Below are 19377 nucleotides of genomic sequence, written 5' to 3'. Positions count from 1 at the left end.
AGTTCCCAGGGATGGGGGGACAAAAACATGACAAGGGGTCTCTACTGGAAAAGTATTGCACCCATTACTTGACAAATATTAACTGCAACCCCTCTATACATTATCCCAACGATAAACTAAAATTCAATTTTAAAAAACTGAAAATAGATCTTATATAATCCAGTGATTCCATTCTTGGACATTTATCTGGAGGAATGTGCTAAGTCAGGATATAATACAGGCCCCTGAACACCCATATTCATCACAGCACTTATTCATAATAGCAAAGCTATGGAGATAGCCCAGAAGCCCTACAACTGATCAATGGATCAAGAAAATAGGGTATATATTCACAATGGATTATTATTTAGCTATAAAGAAGAATGAAATTATTGCTACTTGCAGGGAAACAGATGAACTTGAAAACCAATACTAAGTAAGCGAGGGTAAAGGACAATTTTTCTAAATGTGGATATTATACTTAAAATACATTCACATATGTGCTTATATATTTACATATTTATATACATAAGCACATACTAGACATAGACACACACACACACACGATCATCTGACTAAAGTATGGTATAGGTACATGTGAGATTCTATGATGAAACTCTTAAACAACATATACTTCAACAAAAAAAATATTAGGAAGATGAAATATTTCTTGTCTGGATAATAGAAATTAGTAGGAGGGGGCAGATGAATGGAAACAAGGAAGGAGGGCAGTTATAGGCCGTGTGTGTGTGTGTGTGTGTGTGCGCGCGAGGGAAAAACAGAGTAATGAAACCTTATACTGATTTGGGCAAGGGAGGTATCAGGGGAGAATGATACAGGGATGATTATGATTAACAAGCACTATACTCATGGACTTGTTAAAACAAATCTCCATGTACTAATTAATGTCAATAGTTTGGGAGGAGAAGAGATAAATCTTATTATTTCAACTATTAACTAGTACTAAGAGACCTTGATTTTTGTATAAATTTATACTAACTTAAACTCAAAATAATAAAGTTTTATTTATTTATTTTTGGTGGGTCTAGGGCTTGAACTCAGGAGCACTATCTCTGAGCTTTTGTGCTCCAAGCTAACGATTTACCACTTCAGCCTCAACTCTACTTCTAGCATTTTGATGGCTAACTGAAGGTAAGAGTCTCAGGACTGTCATGCCTGGACTGGCTTCGAACCATGATCCTTAGATCTTAGCCTCCCTAGTAGCTAGGATTACAGGTGTAAGCCACGGCACCCAGCATTCAATTGTTAAATCTTCAGGTCAGTAAGACTTTTATATAGGAGCACTACAACTTACAAAATCCCAATTTAAACACAATTTTTCAAGCACAGAAACTATAACATATACCACAAATAAATAAGAAAAAGGTAGCCTGACCTGCGTCTTATTAGTGTATGTACGTGGGGGAATCTAAATATTATGGACAGGGACAAACTTATTCACAAAAAATCAATATCTATCTCTGGCCATAAAAGAAATATAAATCAAAACAACTTTGAGATTCCACCTCAGTCCAGTTAGAATGGCCATGATCAAGAAATCTAATAACAACAGATGCTGGCGGGGATGTGGCCAGGAAGGATCGCTACTACACAATTGGTGGGAATGCAAACTCGTTCAACCACTATGAAAGCAAAAGACTAAACAGAGCTCCCCTATGACCCAGAAATTCTACTACTTGGTATTTACCCAATCGGCCAGGAACAAGGGCATACTAAAGCCACTAGCATGACGATGTTTACTGCAGCACCATTTACCATAGTAAAGATACAGAACCAGCCCAGATGCCCCTCAGTAGATGATCAGATCACGAAGATGTGGTATTTATGCACAATGGAATTCTATGCTACCATCAGAAAGAATGACATCGCTCCATTTGTAAGGAAATGGAAAGATTTGGAAAAAAATCATTAAATGAAGTAAGCCAGATCCAAAAGAACATGGGCTCAATGGTTTCCCTCATTTGTAATAATTAGTACAAGTCTAGGACTCTCCTAGCAGAGGACTACAATAGCTCAAAACCTAGATACATAAGGCTATATAGGATGAGGAAAGGGTCTTCAGGATGTGGAAACAAGAGCTTTGTATTGTGTGACTGTTGTTCTTAATGTAGTTATTTCTCTTCTCTTTTGTTGCCCTTTTTTGTTACAGTATCTGATTTTGTAACCTCATATATTGTATATACATTTATTTGTTTATTTGAAATAGGAAAGGAAAGGGGGGAAAACAAGATGATTGGCAAGGGGTGGGGGAGGGAAATGGGAACAAAAACATGAGAGAGGTTGTCAATGTGTGAGAAGTGATATTCCCTCTGTCTGGCGAATGCAACTGTGACCCCTCTATACATTACAATAAAAAAAATCTAAGTTAATTTTTCCCTGCTTCAAATAAGCAGAGATGGAGACACAGATAAAATATGAATTTGAGAGAGAGAGAGAGAGAGAGAGAGAGAGAGAGAGAGAGAGAGAGAGAGAGAGAGAATATGAATATGGGAGAAAACCAAACTTACCAAATAGTTTGTCCTGAGAGCTTTTTCTATTAGAAGGTTTCACAAGGAAATCTGTAAAAGAAAAACCATTTGTCTTATAATAACAATAATCAAGTAATACTATTTATATCTCCCTATTAGGCTTTTCTCTACATACTATAACAGATTTTTACATTGTTGTGATATAGATTGTTTAGTCAACCACAGACTCTGAAAGGTTTAATTACACAGGATATACCCAGTTGGGACTCCGGGCACTTTTACAAAAACTTCAGAGCTGTACAAAACAGAGCTTTCTAGGAACCTAAAGACATTATATTTGAGTTTTCCTCAGTTAAGTAATAAAGTATCAAAATTCTTGACAGCTTCTCAAGTAAGTCTCACTGCTACAGGAGCAGGGTTTTGTTTTATTGTTTTCTGGGGGTTTTATTGTTGTTGTTGTTTTTGCCAGTCATGGGGCTTAAACTCTGGACCTGGGCACCGTCCTTGGGCTTTCTCAAGGCTAGTACTCTACCATTTGAGCCACAACACCACTTCTGGCTTTTTCTGAATATGTGGTACTGAGGAATCGAACCTCATGCATGCTAGGAAAGCATGGCCACTAGGCCAGGCTCCTGACCCCAGGACATATTCTTTAAAGAAAAACAACAACAAAAACCTAAGATCTCAACCACTCTAAACTTAAGACTGACTTTCTGGCTTAAAGTCTTCTGTATACATAATTGGCTTCTATCAAGAGATCTACCTTTTTGATTAAGGAAAAAAAAAAAGCAATGGTAAGAAAATCTAAAAACAAAGTACCCCTGTAACTAGCAACAATCTATGTTTGATAGAAGTAAGACTCATAGACCTAATTTATTATGACAATTTCAGTATTTGAAGACAATTTATTCTTTTGAGTGAATGGTTTAAATGACATGAAGTAACTCAAATGAACAGTACTGTACAGAAAAGTATCAAAGGGCAGAGTCCAAGGAAACTGGACAGTCATGGTATGTTAGTGACCTCCCAAAGGCCAGCTGGCTATTAAAGGGGGCTATGAAACTAAATTCCAGATGCAGCCAAAACTATGGGTAAAGCTGAACTTGTGCTAGTAGCTTATGGCTGTAGTTCTAACTACTCAGGAGGCTGAGATCTGAAAATAGTGTTTCGAAGCCAGCCCAGGCAAGAAAATCTGTGAGATTCATCTCCAATTAACCAACAAAACCTGGAAGTGGAGCTGTGGCTAAGTGGCGGAGCACTAGCCTTGAGCACAGAAACTTAGAGACAGCACCCCCCCACACACACTTACCTAGCTATAGACCTAATCCTGGCTATTTGAGAGGCTAGGAAGATTTCAAATTCAAATCCATAGCAACTAGGAGAAGATCTTTATCAGCTATCTACCCAACAAGGGCCTAATAGCTAGAATATGCAAAGAGTGAAAAAAAACTAACTCCCCCAAGTCAATAACCCCCCAAAATTAATAAATGTGTAGAGGTGCTAAATAGACTTCTAAGGAAAAAAAGTAATAATGGCCAATAAACACATGAGGAAATGTTTAACATCCCTGACCATAAAGGAAATGCATATCAAAATACTGAGATTCCATCTCTCACCTTAAAGATTGGTCCGCATCATAAATAAGAACAATGGCTGGGAGTGTAGCCTAATGGTAGAGTGCTTGCCTAGCATGCACAAAGCCCTAGTAGGTTTGATTCCTTGGTACCACATACACAGAAAAAGCTGGAAGTGGTGCTGTGGCTCAAGTGGCAGCGTGCTAGCCTTGAGCAAAAAGTGTCCAAGGACAGTGCCCAAGCCCTGAGTTCAAGCCCTAGCACTAGCAAAAAAAAAAATAAAAAAATCAAGGCTAGACTGAAACCAGATAGTGAGTTTGAAACCTATCTGGTCAACTTAGTAAAATCCTATCTGGAGGAAAAAAAAAAAAAGCTGGGCACAGTGGCGAGAGCCATTGTAATCCTAGCTACTAAGGAGGCTGAGATCTGAGGATCAAGGTTCAAAGCTAGCCCAGGCACAAAAGGACCTGAGACTCATCTCCAATTAACCTCTAGAAAACGGGAAATGGGGCTTGGCTCAAGGGTAGGGAGGTAGCTCAGGGACAGCACCCAGGCCGAGTTCAAGCCCTATGACCCACCCCCCAAAAAAAAAAGAAAAAAGAAAAAAGTGAGGAACTGCTTGTGCTTGCAGTTATAGCTCAGTGGCACAGTATTTGTCAAGCCTCTAGATTACAGGTTCAGTCTCCAGCACTGGATTGAGTAGAGTGGGCCCAGTGCCTCTTATGTAGAATTTTAGCTATTCCCAAGACCCTATCTCAACTGTAAACTATATGAAATTGTACAAGCCTATAATGCCAGCTATGTAAGGGCTTTTAATAAAGGATTATGGTGAAACCCATCAGTCTGAGGCCAACCCTCTGCAAAAGTACCTGATCCTACATAAAAAATAACTAAAAACAGAGTTGGAGGGGGCCGGGAGTTTGGCCTACTGGTAGAGTACTTGCCTAGCATTCACAAAGGCCTGAGTTTGATTCCTCAGTATCATACATAGAAAAAGGGCAGAAGTGGTGCTACGGTGCTAGTGGTAGAGCTCTAGCCTTGAGAAAGCCCAAGGACAGTACTCAGGCCTTGAGCTCAAGCCCCAGGGCGGGCAAAAGAAAAAAGGGGATAGATGTATTGGTCATGTGGTAAATAAAACACCTGTCTAATCAAGTAGATAGCCCTAGGGTTCAAGTCTCAGTATTGCTGTCACCCCACCAAAAGAATCCCCATTACTAGGTGGGGGAAAAAATACAGAAACAAATCAAATTAAACCAAATAAATGATGCAAAAGGTTCAGACAGACCTCTTAAAATCGTTTGGGAAGAGGGGGCAGGGAGCAGCACTTTTTAGCTAAGATACATTTACTTATTCATTTATTCTATTTTGGCCTGTATCAGTTATACCAAGGGTGTTTAGTTTATTTGACAAATTATTTCTGAGTAGTAGGCACTGATGATGCACAATGAAGAAAGGTTCCTACCACTATGCAGCTGCCAGTGTGATGTCAAATGTCATTTCCCCACAGTCCTGAATGCTCATATGAGACGTAGTAACAAAACTGAATGAAAACTGACTCGTGAATACCTCCAAGTGGTATGATTTAAAACAAAAGTTGTCTTTTCTACTTTTTTGGAAACACGAAGCACTAGGACTACTGGGAATCCAGATGCAATTTTATGATCAGCATACTGCATTCCTCTGCCAACTGCAGTGCACAGATAAGCAGCTAAAATACCACTATTTCCTAAACAGAAAAACAAGCATTCTTTCTAGGAAAAAAAAAAATCCCTTAAGACAGCAACTGTTAAAATCCACAGTACAATTGCATTGCTATACTAAAAAAATCTATAGACAGTGGTACTAAGTCACTGGAACCCATAACCAGTAATAATGTCACTGTACTATGGGAAAATTTGGTTTCAAAATAAAATAACCAAAAAGTCAATTTTACATAATCCTAGAACTACATATGTGATGTAGAATGTGTAGTTCATTCCTCATTTACATAAAATAATTTTTATAAGAACAATTCTGAACACATTCCTCAAAGGGAGTTCTACTATAGGAACAACAGGGATCCGTGTCATTTGTCTTCATTTAGTTGGTGAATTAAGGACAGCTGCTTTCTCAAATGTGCACTTCAATACAGTGAGTTAAAAGCAAAGTAATTGTACTATGATATTTTTAGACATTAAGATTTGACTTTATGGGCCAGGAGTTTGGCCCAGTGGTAAAGTGCTTGCCTAGCATGCACAAAGACCCGGGTTCGATTCCTTGGTACCACATACATAGAAGAAACCGGAAATAGTGCTGAGGCTCAAGTGGTAGAGCTCTAACCTTAAGAAAGTCCAAGGACAGGCCGGGAATTTGGCTTAGTGGTTAAAGTGCTTGCCTAGCATGCACGAAGACCGGGTTCGATTCCTTGGTACCACATATATAGAAAAAGCCAGAAGTGGTGCTGAGGCTCAAGGGGTAGAGCTCTAGCCTTGAGAAAGTCCAAGGACAGTGCTCAGGCCCTGAGCTCAAGCCCAGGACTGGCAAAAAAAAAAAAAAAAAGTACTTTACTTCACAAGCACCTTATTGCTCTTCAAATCTCAAGAAAATAGGTAAGAAGAAGCTTTGTGTGCTCAGAAAAGATTAACTTTATCAAAAGAGTAAGACATTTTATGGGCCCTTTTTAAGATCATTTGTTTTTTAAGTATTTTTCTTTTCAATATGATTCTTTCAGAGTGAGGTAAAAGAATGCAGCCATATATCAGAGAATTTTTAATTCTGTTTAAGAGATATTATGTAGCCGGAGAATTTTTAATTCTGTTTAAGAGATATTATGTAGCCGGGTGCCAGAGGCTAAGATCTAAGGAGTACAGTTTAAAGCCAGCCCGGGTACTCTTATCTCCAATTAACCACCAGAAAACTGGAGTGGTTCTGTGCCTCAAGTGGTAGAGTGCTAGCCTTGAGCTGAAGAGCTCAGGGACAGTGCCCAGACCTCAGAGTTCAAGCACTAAAACAGACCAAAAAAGAAGAAGAAAAAAGAAGAAAGAAAGAAGAAGAAGAGGAGGAGGAAGCAGCAGAAGCAGCAGCAGAAGCAGAGGAGGAGGAGGAGGAAGAAGGAGACTCTATGTTCTAACTTGCTTTTCATAACACTTCTATTGAGGAACACATTTTCTTCATACTTCAATTCAAATATATTAAACAATTACTAGTATTAGAAGTAATCAGTAATGTTATTTTCTAACTCCATGTCCCCTATGAAAGATTTCATGGTTAGCATCATTTTATAATTAAAATTTTAAAATCTAATGTTTATAAGGCAGAAGAAATATGCCCTCTGCCTTCAGGAAAAAAGGGCCTTATAATTTAACAGGACAAAAATCAATATTTAAGTCTTGGTTATTAAGATAATGGGATATTAACAATCAATCACTAGAAATTAATTGAATTAAGCAGCACAAGATCATTCTGAATGCCAGAGCTAGTTAAATATTTATAATTGCTATGGGAAGATGAGAAAGACTACCTACAGTGTTGGAAAAAAGTTTCCTGACTTTTGTTCCTTTGGCTAGTTTCCAAGGTCCACCTTTGAGAAGGCAAATTCCTGCACTCATGAATGTCCTGCTCTCTCTCTGTTAACTTCTAGTTTAAAAAAGGAAAAGAAAAAACTTTTCTGATGCTCTCTCTCTTTTTCCCCCTACCCTACTGGTGAGAACTCTTCAGTTCCCATCAGCAATGCATAGATTGGTTCATTAAAACGGAAAGAAGATTTAAATTTCAAAAATTCATGGAAACTTAAATTGCCCTAAATACACCATTGTAATGACTTCTCATTATATATAATCGTATCTTAACATTCAACCACAAAATCTATCCCTCCTTCCAAAGTAAAACTTTAAGTGAATTTTCTTAGACAAAAGACCCAAGATTACCCATCTTTATGAAGTGCCCAGCACTCTCTCTCTCTATATATATATGTATATATATACATATATGTATATATACATATATATATATAGTGTATATACATATATACATATAGTGGGTGGTAGGGCTTGGATTCTAGGCCTGGGGTGCTGTCCCTGAGCTCTTCAGCTCAAGGCTACTGCCCTACACCTTGAGCCACAGCACCATTTCAGATTTTCTAGTGGTTAACTGGAGATAAGACTCTCATGGTCTTTAGTGCCTGGGCTGGCTCTGAACCAAGATCCTCAGATCTCAGCCTCCTGAGTAGCTAGGATTACAGGTGTGAGCCACCACACCCACCATAAAAGAATAATTTTTAAGGCAATAAATCCTTGACAAAATTTATGATTTAAAAAGAAATGCCAGTCTGCCAGACACCAGTGACTCATGCCTGTTATCCTAGCTACTCAAGAGGTCGAGATCTGATTATCAAAGTTCAAAGCCATCCTGGGCAGAAAAGTCCCTGTGAGACCCTTTCCTCTAGAATTAGCCACTCAAAAACAAGAAGTGGAGCTGTGGCACAAAGTGGTAGAGTGCTGGCCTTGAGCAAAAGAGCTTAGGCACAGCACCCAGGCTCCCCCTACCCCCCAGAAAAAGCCAGTGTCATTTTGGAACCAGTCAAGTTTTATAAAGTTTATGCTAATATGCTTTACTTTGGAATCCTACATTAAAAAACACACACACACACACAATTTCATAGGAAGCAAAGATCTGAAGACTGAAGTTCAAAGCCAACCCAGCAGGAAAATTGCATGATATTTACCTCTAATAAATTACTAAAATAGCCTCTACATAGCTCAAGTGGTAAAGCACTAACCTTGAGCATGCAAATTCAGGAAAAGCACCCATACTGCAAATTCAAGTCCCGGGACTGGTACATACACACACCGAAAAAATGTCCACAATTTTCAAGCTCCACTGTAACACTATTGCCCTTCTCTAGCAGCTGCCTTATAGTTTTCTTTTCTAGAAAAATAGGCAACCGGGGCCGGGGGTTTGGCCCAGTGGTAGAGTACCTGCCTAGCATGCACAAAGACCCGGGTTCAATTCCTCGGCACCACATACATAGGAAAAAGCTGGAAGTGGTGCTGAGGCTCAAGTGGTAGAGCTCTAGCCTTGAGAAAGTCCAAGGACAATGCTCAAGCCCACGACTGGCAAAAAAAAAAAAAAAAACAGGCAACCTACTTTAAAGGTCAATTTGCCAAAGAAACTCAAGGGTATATCCATGTATAAATGAGTATGTATATTCTCTTTTCCTAAATTACCTAAACATTTAAGATTAAACACTAATTATAGGGAACATATGAATGTAAACAACACTAAACAAATAGCTACAAGTATCCCAAACCAAGCTTATCTGTATACATATCAGCATATGAATATTTTTATTAAGAATGATAATGTTCCCTCCCTTTCCAATAAGCAGACTCTAAATTCCTACGGAGTTTTATACAAAGTAACACGCATCTAGAAGGACTAGAAAGCAGGATGAAAATGCAGTTATATCCTTTAGACACAAAATCTAACCATAAAAATAAACAAACTTAAGGTTTAACTGCTATCATCTACATTAAAAACTGTCAACTGCTGGGCACCTATTGGCTCATGCCTGTAAACCTAGCTACTCAGAAAGGTGCAATCTCAGGACACAATTCAAATACACATACAGAAGAAATGGAACTTTTTCAGCTAGCCCAGGCAGAAAAATCCATGAGACTCTTATCTCCAATTACCAATTACCCAAAAACAGCCAGAAGTGTAGCTATGATAGGTACAACACCTGGGCCTTGAGTTCAAGCCCTAGGACTTGCACCCCCAAAAAAATATGTAAATAAAAATACACACAAACACACACACACACACACACACACACACTGTCAACCAAAGAACATATTCAAAGAAGACAAAATTCAAACGTAGAAGCTGTCCAAAATGAAAAGAGCCTGCTCTTCTATAAGCTTACTTAAAATTTATGTTTTGGCAATTGGGTAGGGACTACTCATATTTCTGAAAACAAGCCAATAAAAACTCAAATAACCTCCAATAACCACACACCACAATGTGGGCTATGTTTACATGGTGAGCTCAAATACCTGGTCTTTCTAAGCAGTTCTCCTTAAATTTAATGGCCAATAGATCAGAAATTGTCATGATCTCAACACCATCTTCAACACATTCCCAGAAAAAGACCCGCCCTTTAAAACTAGCAATATTTATCTCACTCAAACAGAAGGCTACATATGACTGCCACCCAAATACATACAAAAGAAATGTTACTTTTTCAGCTTAAACAGAGAACTAAAATTCATCAACATGCTTTACTCAAGGCAGAAGGCAAAGCCTCCTGAATAACGAAGATTACAAGCATGCAGCTGACTTTATGTTATTGGTTTCCAACTATTCATCATGTATTCTGGACACTAGACATTTATTAGATCAGACCAGTATCTGATGATTACAATTTGAAGCTAGCCCACGCAGAAAAATTCAAAAATTCATCTTCAATAAACTACCAAAAAACTGGAAATAGAGCTGTAGTTCAAGGAATAGAGTACTAGACTTGAGCAAAGAAGCTCAAAATGGGGGTGGGGGAGGGGAACATGAGCAGGAGTATCAGTGTGCGAGAAGTAATGCACCTACTACCTGATGAATGTAACTATAACCCCTCTATACATTATCCCAACAATAAAGTAACAAATACAAAACAAAGAATACAGAGGAAGCGGAAGCGGAAGCGGAAGAAGAAGAAGCAGAAGAAGCAGAAGAAGAAGCAGAAGAAGAAGCAGAAGAAGAAGCAGAAGAAGAAACAGAAGAAGAAGAAGAAGAAGAAGCGGCGGTGGCGGCGGCGGCAGCAGCAGCAGCAGCTCAAACACAGCACTCAGGCCCTGAGTTCAAGCCCCAAGAATGGCACACACCAAAAAAGGTAAACAGAGTGTATATACTTAAAAATATATATATATACATATATACTTAAAAAAAATATATATATATATAAGAAGGCATTTTGGCATTCAGTATGTATTCAAACAACTGATTTTCAAAGGCATTTAAGATATCAGAATTCCCCCCCAAAAAAAATTGGCTTTCAGGGGCCGAGAGTTTGTCCTAGTGGTAGAGTGCTTGCCTAACATGCACGAAGACCTGGATTCCATTCCTCGGTACCACATGCATAGAAAAAAAAAGCTGGAAGTGGTGCTGAGACTCAAGTGGTAGAGCTCTAGCCTTGAGAAAGTCCAAGGACAGTGCTCAGGCCCTGAGCTCAAGTCCAGGACTGGCAAAAAAAAAAAAAGAACATTGCCTTTCTATCTGCTGATAACGGTCATGAAACTGTAAATCCAAATGAAGTACAGGACAAAGCTAAACTATTATTCTAAATTACTGGGAAAATGACAGAAAATAAAGTACAAATAGACACACTTACTTCTTTATTTTGATTGGGCTTCTGTATCTTAGTTTTGTCAGCTATAAAAAAGTTACTTGAGGGCCGGGATTTTGGCCTAGTGGTAGAGTGCTTGCCTAGCATGCACGAAGACCCAGGTTCGATTCCTCGGTACCACATACATAAAAAAGCCGGAAGTGGTGGTAAGGCTCAAGTGGTAGAGGTCTAGCCTTGAGAAAGTCCAAGGACAGTGCTCAGGCCCTGAGCTCACGCCCAGGACTAGCAAGAAAAGAAGTTACTTGATGTAAGGTTTAGGAATAAGGGTAAAAAGTAAGCCTTTAAGTCTGAAGTTCAGTTCAAATTTTCAAAGGGGTGATATGTAATCTGTTTGTGTCTTGGCTTGTAGGGCTGAGGACAAAACTCAGAGCTACAAATGCTAGGCAAATGCTTTACCACTGAGCATTTGTTCCAGCCAAGATATCTTTTTTTTTTTTTTTTTTTTGCTAGTCCTGGGCTTGAGCTCAGGGCCTGAGCACTGTCCTTGGACTTTCTCAAGGCTAGAGCTCTACCACTTGGGCCTCAGCACCACTTCCGGCTTTTTTCTATGTATGTGGTACCGAGGAATCGAACCCGGGTCTTCATGCATGCTAGGCAAGCACTTTAACCACTAGGCCAAACTCACGGCCACAGCAAAGATATCTTTTCTCTAGTCAGGTAAATAATATAAAAAATCATTTTAAAACTCAAATGGAAAGCATATGAGAGGCTGTATTTTTAGTTATTACAAATTTTTTATTTCACTTGACAAGCTATGAAGAAAAGAAAGTCTTTAAGGGTATTAGAAAATACAGAAAACTGGGGCCAGAAGTTTGACCTAGGGGTAGAGTGCTTGCCTAACATCTATGAAGACCCTGGTTCAACTCCTTGGTTCTACATACATAGAAAAAGCCATAAGTGGTGCTGTGGCTCAAGAGGTTGGGCTCTAGCCTTGAGAAAGTCCAAGCACAGTGCTCAAGCCCCAGGACTGGCAAAAAAAAAAAAGAAAAAAGAAAGAAAAAGAAATAGAAAAAAGAAAAGAGAAGAAGGAAAAAAAAAAGAAAACTTACCAAGGCTAATGAATGGCTGAATTAAGAACCTGATGCTACTAAACAATGTTTTAGTAACATTAAAATCCATTGGCACTTTCAAAAGGTTCAAGTAAGCAATATATTATTCTAAAAATTCACATTTATTAGATATCCTCAAGCCAGGCACTGCTTTCTACCCATTCAAGCTTATAGCCTCTTTATTTCAACACTGATTAACCCAATGGAAGAAAAAATAGGAATTGAGGTTTGTCACTGAACTTCAAGGCTCACCATCCTCAGAGCTGGCAACTAATATAGGAAAAGCTCCAGGGCAGGAAGAAAGTCAGTCCACTTGTCCTGCATTAGTAGGCTGTAAGTTTATGTTGTTATGGCACCAGCACAACAGAGCAAACGTAAGAACAAGGAAGCAAAAGCTGACCAGAGAAGACAATTTACCCCATGTGATCAGTATATTAATGAGACTGCACCTACCTAAAAGTTCCCAAACTTCTAAACTATCTAACTTTCCCCAAAATGTATTACTAGGATAGGGTCCATATTATAAAAATATCAGACAAGTTAAGGAATCTTTTGCTTTTAACTTGACCCACATTACCACTGTATACAGTCATAATTCCTAGCCTAGCTAAGGAATTTCTTTTCTTTTCTTTTCTTTTCTTTTTTTGCCAGTCGAGCTTGAGCTCAGGGGCTGAGCACTGTCCTTGGACTTTCTCAAGGTTAGAGCTCTACCATTTGAGCCTCAGCACCACTTCCAGCTTTTTTCTATGCATGTGGTACCAAGGAATCAAACTCGCATGCTAGGCAAGCACTCTACCACTAGGCCAAACTCCCAGCCCAGCTAAGGAATATCTAAAGCTAGTTTTGTCTCTACTTGAAAGGAAGGAGAAAAAAAAAAAAAAAAAAAAAAGAAACTTCATCAGAAATGTAAATTCTTTGCAAAGGTCAGGATTCGAATTAGATCTACTTTTTCCCCCTTGATTTTACTCCCACAATTTAGGACGGTAATTTTCTATTCTATCTTTGGTATCATGGAGGAATATGACTTCCTCTTTTACCCTTTAGTTTCTACTGTTCTGCCTTATAGAACTGCAGTACATAAGGTAAGAATGGAAAGCAAACACTAGCATTTTGAAGACTGGCTGTTTTTGTTGTTTTCTTGGCAGTACGAGAGTGTAAACCTAGGGCCTTGTTTTTCAGTTTGCTTTTCAGTTTTCTCTCTCCCTCTCTCTCTTTCTCCCTCACTCCCTTCTCTTCCCCCCCCCTTTTGCGTAGGGCCAATCTCAGAATGCAATTTGACTACATCTATATATACTTCTGGAGTAGCTGGGATTATAAACATAACTATCTATATGGCTTGTTTACTGAGACAGCATCTATCTCCACCTCCCAAGAAGCTGGGATTACAGGGATGAACTGCCATATCCAAAAAGAATATTAGCTTTTAAGATACTCTTGCATAGCAGCTGGACTGGGTAAAATGGTATCCCTCATGACTCAAGGAAGGACAAGGAGAGGATCACAAGTGAGGCATAAATCAAGACCCTAGCTTTAAACCAACCAGTGCAAAAAAGGGGGGCTAGAGATATGACTATTAACAAATATAAAGCCTTTTGTTCAATCTCCAGTAGGGAAAGGAGGAAAAAGGAGGAAGGGAAGGAGAGGGAGAAGAGAGAATGGGGAGGAAGGAGAGACACAGATGGAGAGGCAGGGAGAAAGGTCTTGAGAATTTTTTTTCCAGGCTGGCCTTGAATCATGATCATGATCCTCCCACAAACAAGGACATTTTTAATAACAATTTTTTTAAAGTCTATCTTTGAAAAAATTCAACCCCTATTGTTACTTTAAATGTTGCTCTGTCTGTATGGAAGAAACAACTTAAGCCAAAAATCAATGTATATAAAGACTAACAGGACCATTAAATTAACATTTAAGAGGCAAGTATGGAAACAGATAAGGGTAGATCAGCTAGTGCTATCTTCCTTCCACTGGGCTGTATCTCATTTCAAAGATCCAAGCTCTGTTAACCTTGCTGTGTCAGTATTTCCACTGCAGAATTTAACACGAAAATTTTATTTAACCAGTGAAATAGTTTCCAAGCCACCGACTACCCTCAACTCTACAGAAATTCAAGGTTTTAAACCAACAAATCTTAGTCATTTTTTTAGTTTGTATTTTAATAACAATAGAATCATAAGCTCAGAATTTCTGGAAATAAACATTTAGTCTATGAGATTTAAAACTAACCAGTGACAAGACAGATCAATAACTCACTGAAGGAAAAAGGCAGATAATGGCATGAGGGTACTTCAATTCTTTTTAGCCTAAGTATCACTATTGGATTATTTTGTTAGGTATATATATTTATCAATATATATTATCATACATAATGTAACCTTCATTATACATAATTATCAATATACATATATAATGTAACCTTCATTATATACAAACTTACCATAATAAAGTTGACTTAAAGAAAAGTATTGCCAGGAATTTGGCCTAGTGGTAGAGTGCTTGTCTAGCAAGCACAAAGGCCCAGGTTCGATTCCTCAGTACCACATATATACAAAAAAGCCAGAAGGGGTGCTGAGGCTCAAGTGGTAGAGCTGTAGCCTTGAGAAAGTCCAAGGACAGTGCTCAGGCCCTGGGCTCAAGCTCAGGACTAGTTAAAAAAAAAAAAAATGGGGCTGGGAGTTTGGCCTAGTGCTTGCCTAGCATGCACAAAGACCTGGGTTCAATTCCCTGGTACCACATACACAGAAAAAGCCATAAGTGTTGCTGTGGCTCAAGTGGTAGAGCTCTATCCTTGAGAAAGCCCAAGCACAGTGCTCAGGCCCTGAGCTCAAGCCCAGGACTGACAAAAATAAATAAATAAATATGTGTAGGGGGCCAGGAGTTTGGCCTAGTGGTAGAGTGCTTGCCTAGCATGAACAAAGACCTGGGTTCAATTCCTCTGTACCACATACACAGAAAAAGCCATAAGTGTTGCTGTGGCTCAAGTGGTAGAGCTCTAGCCTTGAGAAAGCCCAAGGACAGTGCTCAAACCCTGTAGAATGTGGCTCAGTGGTAGAATGATTGCCTAGGATACATGAAGCCCAAGGTTTGATTCCTGTGTACCACATAAACAGAATAGCAGAAAAACAGAAAAGGATGGAAGTGGCAGCATGGCTCAAGTGGTAGAGTGCCAGCCTTGAGCAAAAGAAGCTGAAGGGCAGTACCTAGGCCCTAAGTTCAAGGCCCAGGATTGTCCTTCTACCCCCCAAAAAAAGATGTATCTACAATAATTCAAAAGAATTTGCAACCCACTCAATTATCCATCAAAAGGGGTAAATATACAGAAGAAACATGGGTTGTTAACTTTTTTTTTCTTTCAAGTTGTAGGGCTCAGGGCCTGGGTGCGGTACTTGAGCTCTTTTACTCAAGGATAACACTCTATCACTTGAGCCACAGCTCTGCTTCCACTTTTCCGGTGTCTAATTGGAGATGAGTCTCACGGACTTTCCTGCTTGGGCTGGATGAAACCCTCATATCACAGCTTCATGGGTAGCTAGGGTTATCTCATATCACAGCCTCATGAGTAGCTAGGATCATAAGTGTGAACCATCAGTGCACAACCAACTTTTTTTTAGATAAGGCCTCATTAATTTTTTTGCCTACCCTAGCTTTGAACCAAGATTTTACTACTATTCTCCTCTATTTCCCTATTTCTACTTAGCTGAGATTAAAGCTAACAGCACCATACCTAGCCCTAAATTGTATACTTTCACTTAAAAAGCAAAAAGATTCATCACTTAGTCATGTATTCAACTGTCTGCTATAACAATTTTTTTAATCAATTTATGACTTAAATCCGAATAATATGACTTCAGCATTGTAAGTATGACATAACCAACTTATTTACAATCCATAAAATCTACCAATTCTTTTCCTTTCTCTCCTTTTTTCTCTGTCTATCGTGGGGCTTATACTCAGGGCCCAGATGCTATCCCTGAGGTTTTGTACTCAAAGCTGGTGTTCTACTGCTTTGAGCCACAGCTCCACTTCCAGTTTTCTGGTAATCAACTGGAGATAAGAATGTCACAGACTTTCCTGCCCAATCTGGCTTCAAACCATGATCCTCAGATCTCAGCCTCCTGAGTAGCTAGATTACAGACATGAACCACAAGTGCCCGATTCTAGTAAAAAAAAAAAAGTGTGTGTGTGTGTGTGTGTGTGTGTGTGTGTGTGTGTATGTGTGTGTGTATTTTGGGGGGGGGGGCAGTCCTGGGTACTAAACTCAGAGCCTGAGCACTGTTCTTGGGCTTTTCCTCAGGGCTAGTGCTCTACTACTTGAGCCACATCACCACTTCTGGCTTTTCTATGTATGTGGTACAGAGGTGCATGCTAGGCAAGCACTCTAGGCCAAACTCCCGGCCCAGTAATTCTATTCTTCATCAAAAAGAAAATACAAGGCCTAGGAATTAGCCTAGTGGTAGACTGCTTGCCTAGCATGAACGAAGACCCTGGTTCAATTCCTTGGTACCACATACACAGAAAAGGTTGGAAGTGGTGCTGTGGCTCAAGGACAGTGTCCAGACAAGAAAGAAAGAAAAGAAAAGAAGAAAGGAAGGAAGAAAGAAAGGAAAAGAAGGAAGAAAAGAAAGAAAGAGAGAGAGAAAGAGAGAAAAAGAAAGAAGAGAGAAAGAGAGAGAGAGAAAGAAAGAAAGGAAGAAAGAGAAAGAGAGAAAGAGAGAGAGAAAGAGGGAGAGAAAGAGGGAGGGAGAGAAAGAGAGAGAAAGATATAGTAACACTGAGCAATCTAAAAGAGAAAGTAAGAAACCAAGTATACTTACAATAGCATCAAAACAAATTAGGAATTTAACCAAGGAAGCAAAAGATAAACACATTCATAACTGGAAAATACCAAAAGACACTGAAGATTACAGAAACAAATGAAATCACAAGTGTTGATGGGTTGGAAACAATATTGTTAACACTATCCAAAAACACTCAAATGATCCCTATCAAGAGCCCAGTGTCATCTTTTGCAGAAATGTCATCCTGAAGTTTACATGAAATTTCAAAGGACCCTAACTGTCCAAAATAAACTTAAAAAAACAAGGATAAAGTTGGAGAAATTACTTTTTTATTTCATTCTATCTACTACTAAGCTAAACATCAAAGAAATGTGGGAAGGATAGAATGGATATAGTTCAACATAAACTACTTTCCCTGCTTATGAAAGACCCCGAGTTTATCCAGGTGCTAAAAAAATAAAAATAAATAGACCTACTATGGACATAGACCAAGGAAATTAAGAATACCTACAGATAAATCCTTCCATATTCACTATAACCCCTTATTTGAATTTTCATTTTCTGCAGTTTCAATTACCCAAGGTCAACCACGGTCCAAAAATATTAATATTACAATTCTAGAAGTAATCACAAGTTTTAAATTGCATGCTGCTCTGAAAATAGTGATGAAATCTCACTCTGTCCTAGATATGAATTATCCCCTTGTTAGTATACCCTCACACCAACTTCCTTCTCATTAGTTACTTAATCACCGTCTCAATAATCAAATTGCCCACTATTGTAATAACTGTGTTGAAGTAAACTTTGCATCATGCTGTAGCCTTTGCCCCACTTCTTTTCATCACAAGGTGTTGTTAATTATCACATCATAACAATGATAAATACAAGATATTTGAGAAAGAAAAACCCATCCAGGCTAGGAGTTTGGCCTAGTGGTAGAGTGCTTGCCTATCATACACGAAGACATACACGAAGACCTGGGTTCGATTCCTCAGTACTGCATACTTAGAAAGAATCCCAAAGTGGTGCTGTGGCTCAAGTGGCAGAACTCTAGCCTTGAGAAAACCGAGGGACAGTGCTAGACCCTGAGGCCAAACCCAGGACTGACAAAAAAGAAAAGAAAAAAAGAAACCATCCACATAACTTATTACAGTATAATTCATTGCTGTTATTACTAATTATTTCTGTTTATCTTACTGTGCCTATTTTATCTTGGGTAGGTATAGAATAGGAAAAAAACTATATAAATAGAAGACTCAGTACCATCTAGTTTTAGGCATCCACCAGCAACCAGAATTCATGGTTACAGAGAGCACTATAAAATCTCACTATTTTCAGCAAGAATATATAGGTATTACCTTTCCAACAAATAGTGCTGGGAAGACTGGATATACATAAATGTAAGAATAAAGTTAGGCTCTTCCCTTTTGTCAAAAATTACATCAAGCTGGGTATCAGTGGCTCACACCTGTGATCCTAGCCACTCAGGAGGCTGAGCTGTGAGGATCTCGGAAGCCAGCCCAGGCAGGGAAGTCCATGAAACTTTTATCTCCAATTAATCACCAAAAGCTGGAAGTAGAGCTGTGAGTTAAGTAGTAGAGTGCTAGCCTTGTGCAAAACAGCTCAGGCACAGTGCCCAGGCCTTAATTCAAAACACACACACACACACACACACACACAGGCACACACACGCGCGCACGCGCGCGCGCACGCACACACAATCATATATAAGATCCGGTAGCAAGTGCCTCTAAGTCCCAGCTCCCTGCTAGTCAGGAGACAAGGGGCAGTAGGTTCACTTGAGCCCAAGAGTTCAAGACCAGCTTCTGCAACACGTAAGACTCAGTCTCAAGAAAAAAAAAAGAAAAGAAAAAGAAAGTTTAGGAGTAAATATGACTAAGAAAACAAAACTGAAGTCTGTAGTTTTGAGCCCATTTTTCCTTAAATAAAACATTTCATGTTTACTCCACATTTTAGATAGCCATTTACAACCACTTTTTTCTACTCTAATGTTAAAAAATGATTTTTAAGGCCAGGAGATTGGCCTAGTGGTTAAAGTGCTTGCCTAGCATGCATGAAGACCCGGGTTCGATTCCTCGGTACCACATACATAGAAAAAAAAAAAAGCCAGAA

General features: G+C 39.0%; 1 protein-coding gene across 4 annotated transcripts in view; it reads right to left on the bottom strand.

Moving 5' to 3' along the window:
* Mtmr3 (myotubularin related protein 3) overlaps positions 1-19377 on the bottom strand; it is a 107960-nt gene that overhangs the window by 58554 nt on the left and 30029 nt on the right. For all 4 annotated transcript variants that reach the window (XM_090320448.1, XM_090320450.1, XM_090320451.1 and 1 more), the window contains exon 2: positions 2508-2558. The gene's annotated coding sequence lies outside the window, so the exon portion shown is untranslated. The remainder of the gene's footprint in view (positions 1-2507; positions 2559-19377) is intronic.

Source organism: Megascapheus bottae, chromosome 28 (assembly GCF_031878675.1).
Source record: "Megascapheus bottae isolate mThoBot1 chromosome 28, mThoBot2.hap1, whole genome shotgun sequence".
Taxonomy (NCBI): domain Eukaryota; kingdom Metazoa; phylum Chordata; class Mammalia; order Rodentia; family Geomyidae; genus Megascapheus; species Megascapheus bottae.
The sequence above is the reverse complement of the archived record's forward strand: the minus strand, read 5'-3'. Positions and strand labels throughout refer to the sequence as shown.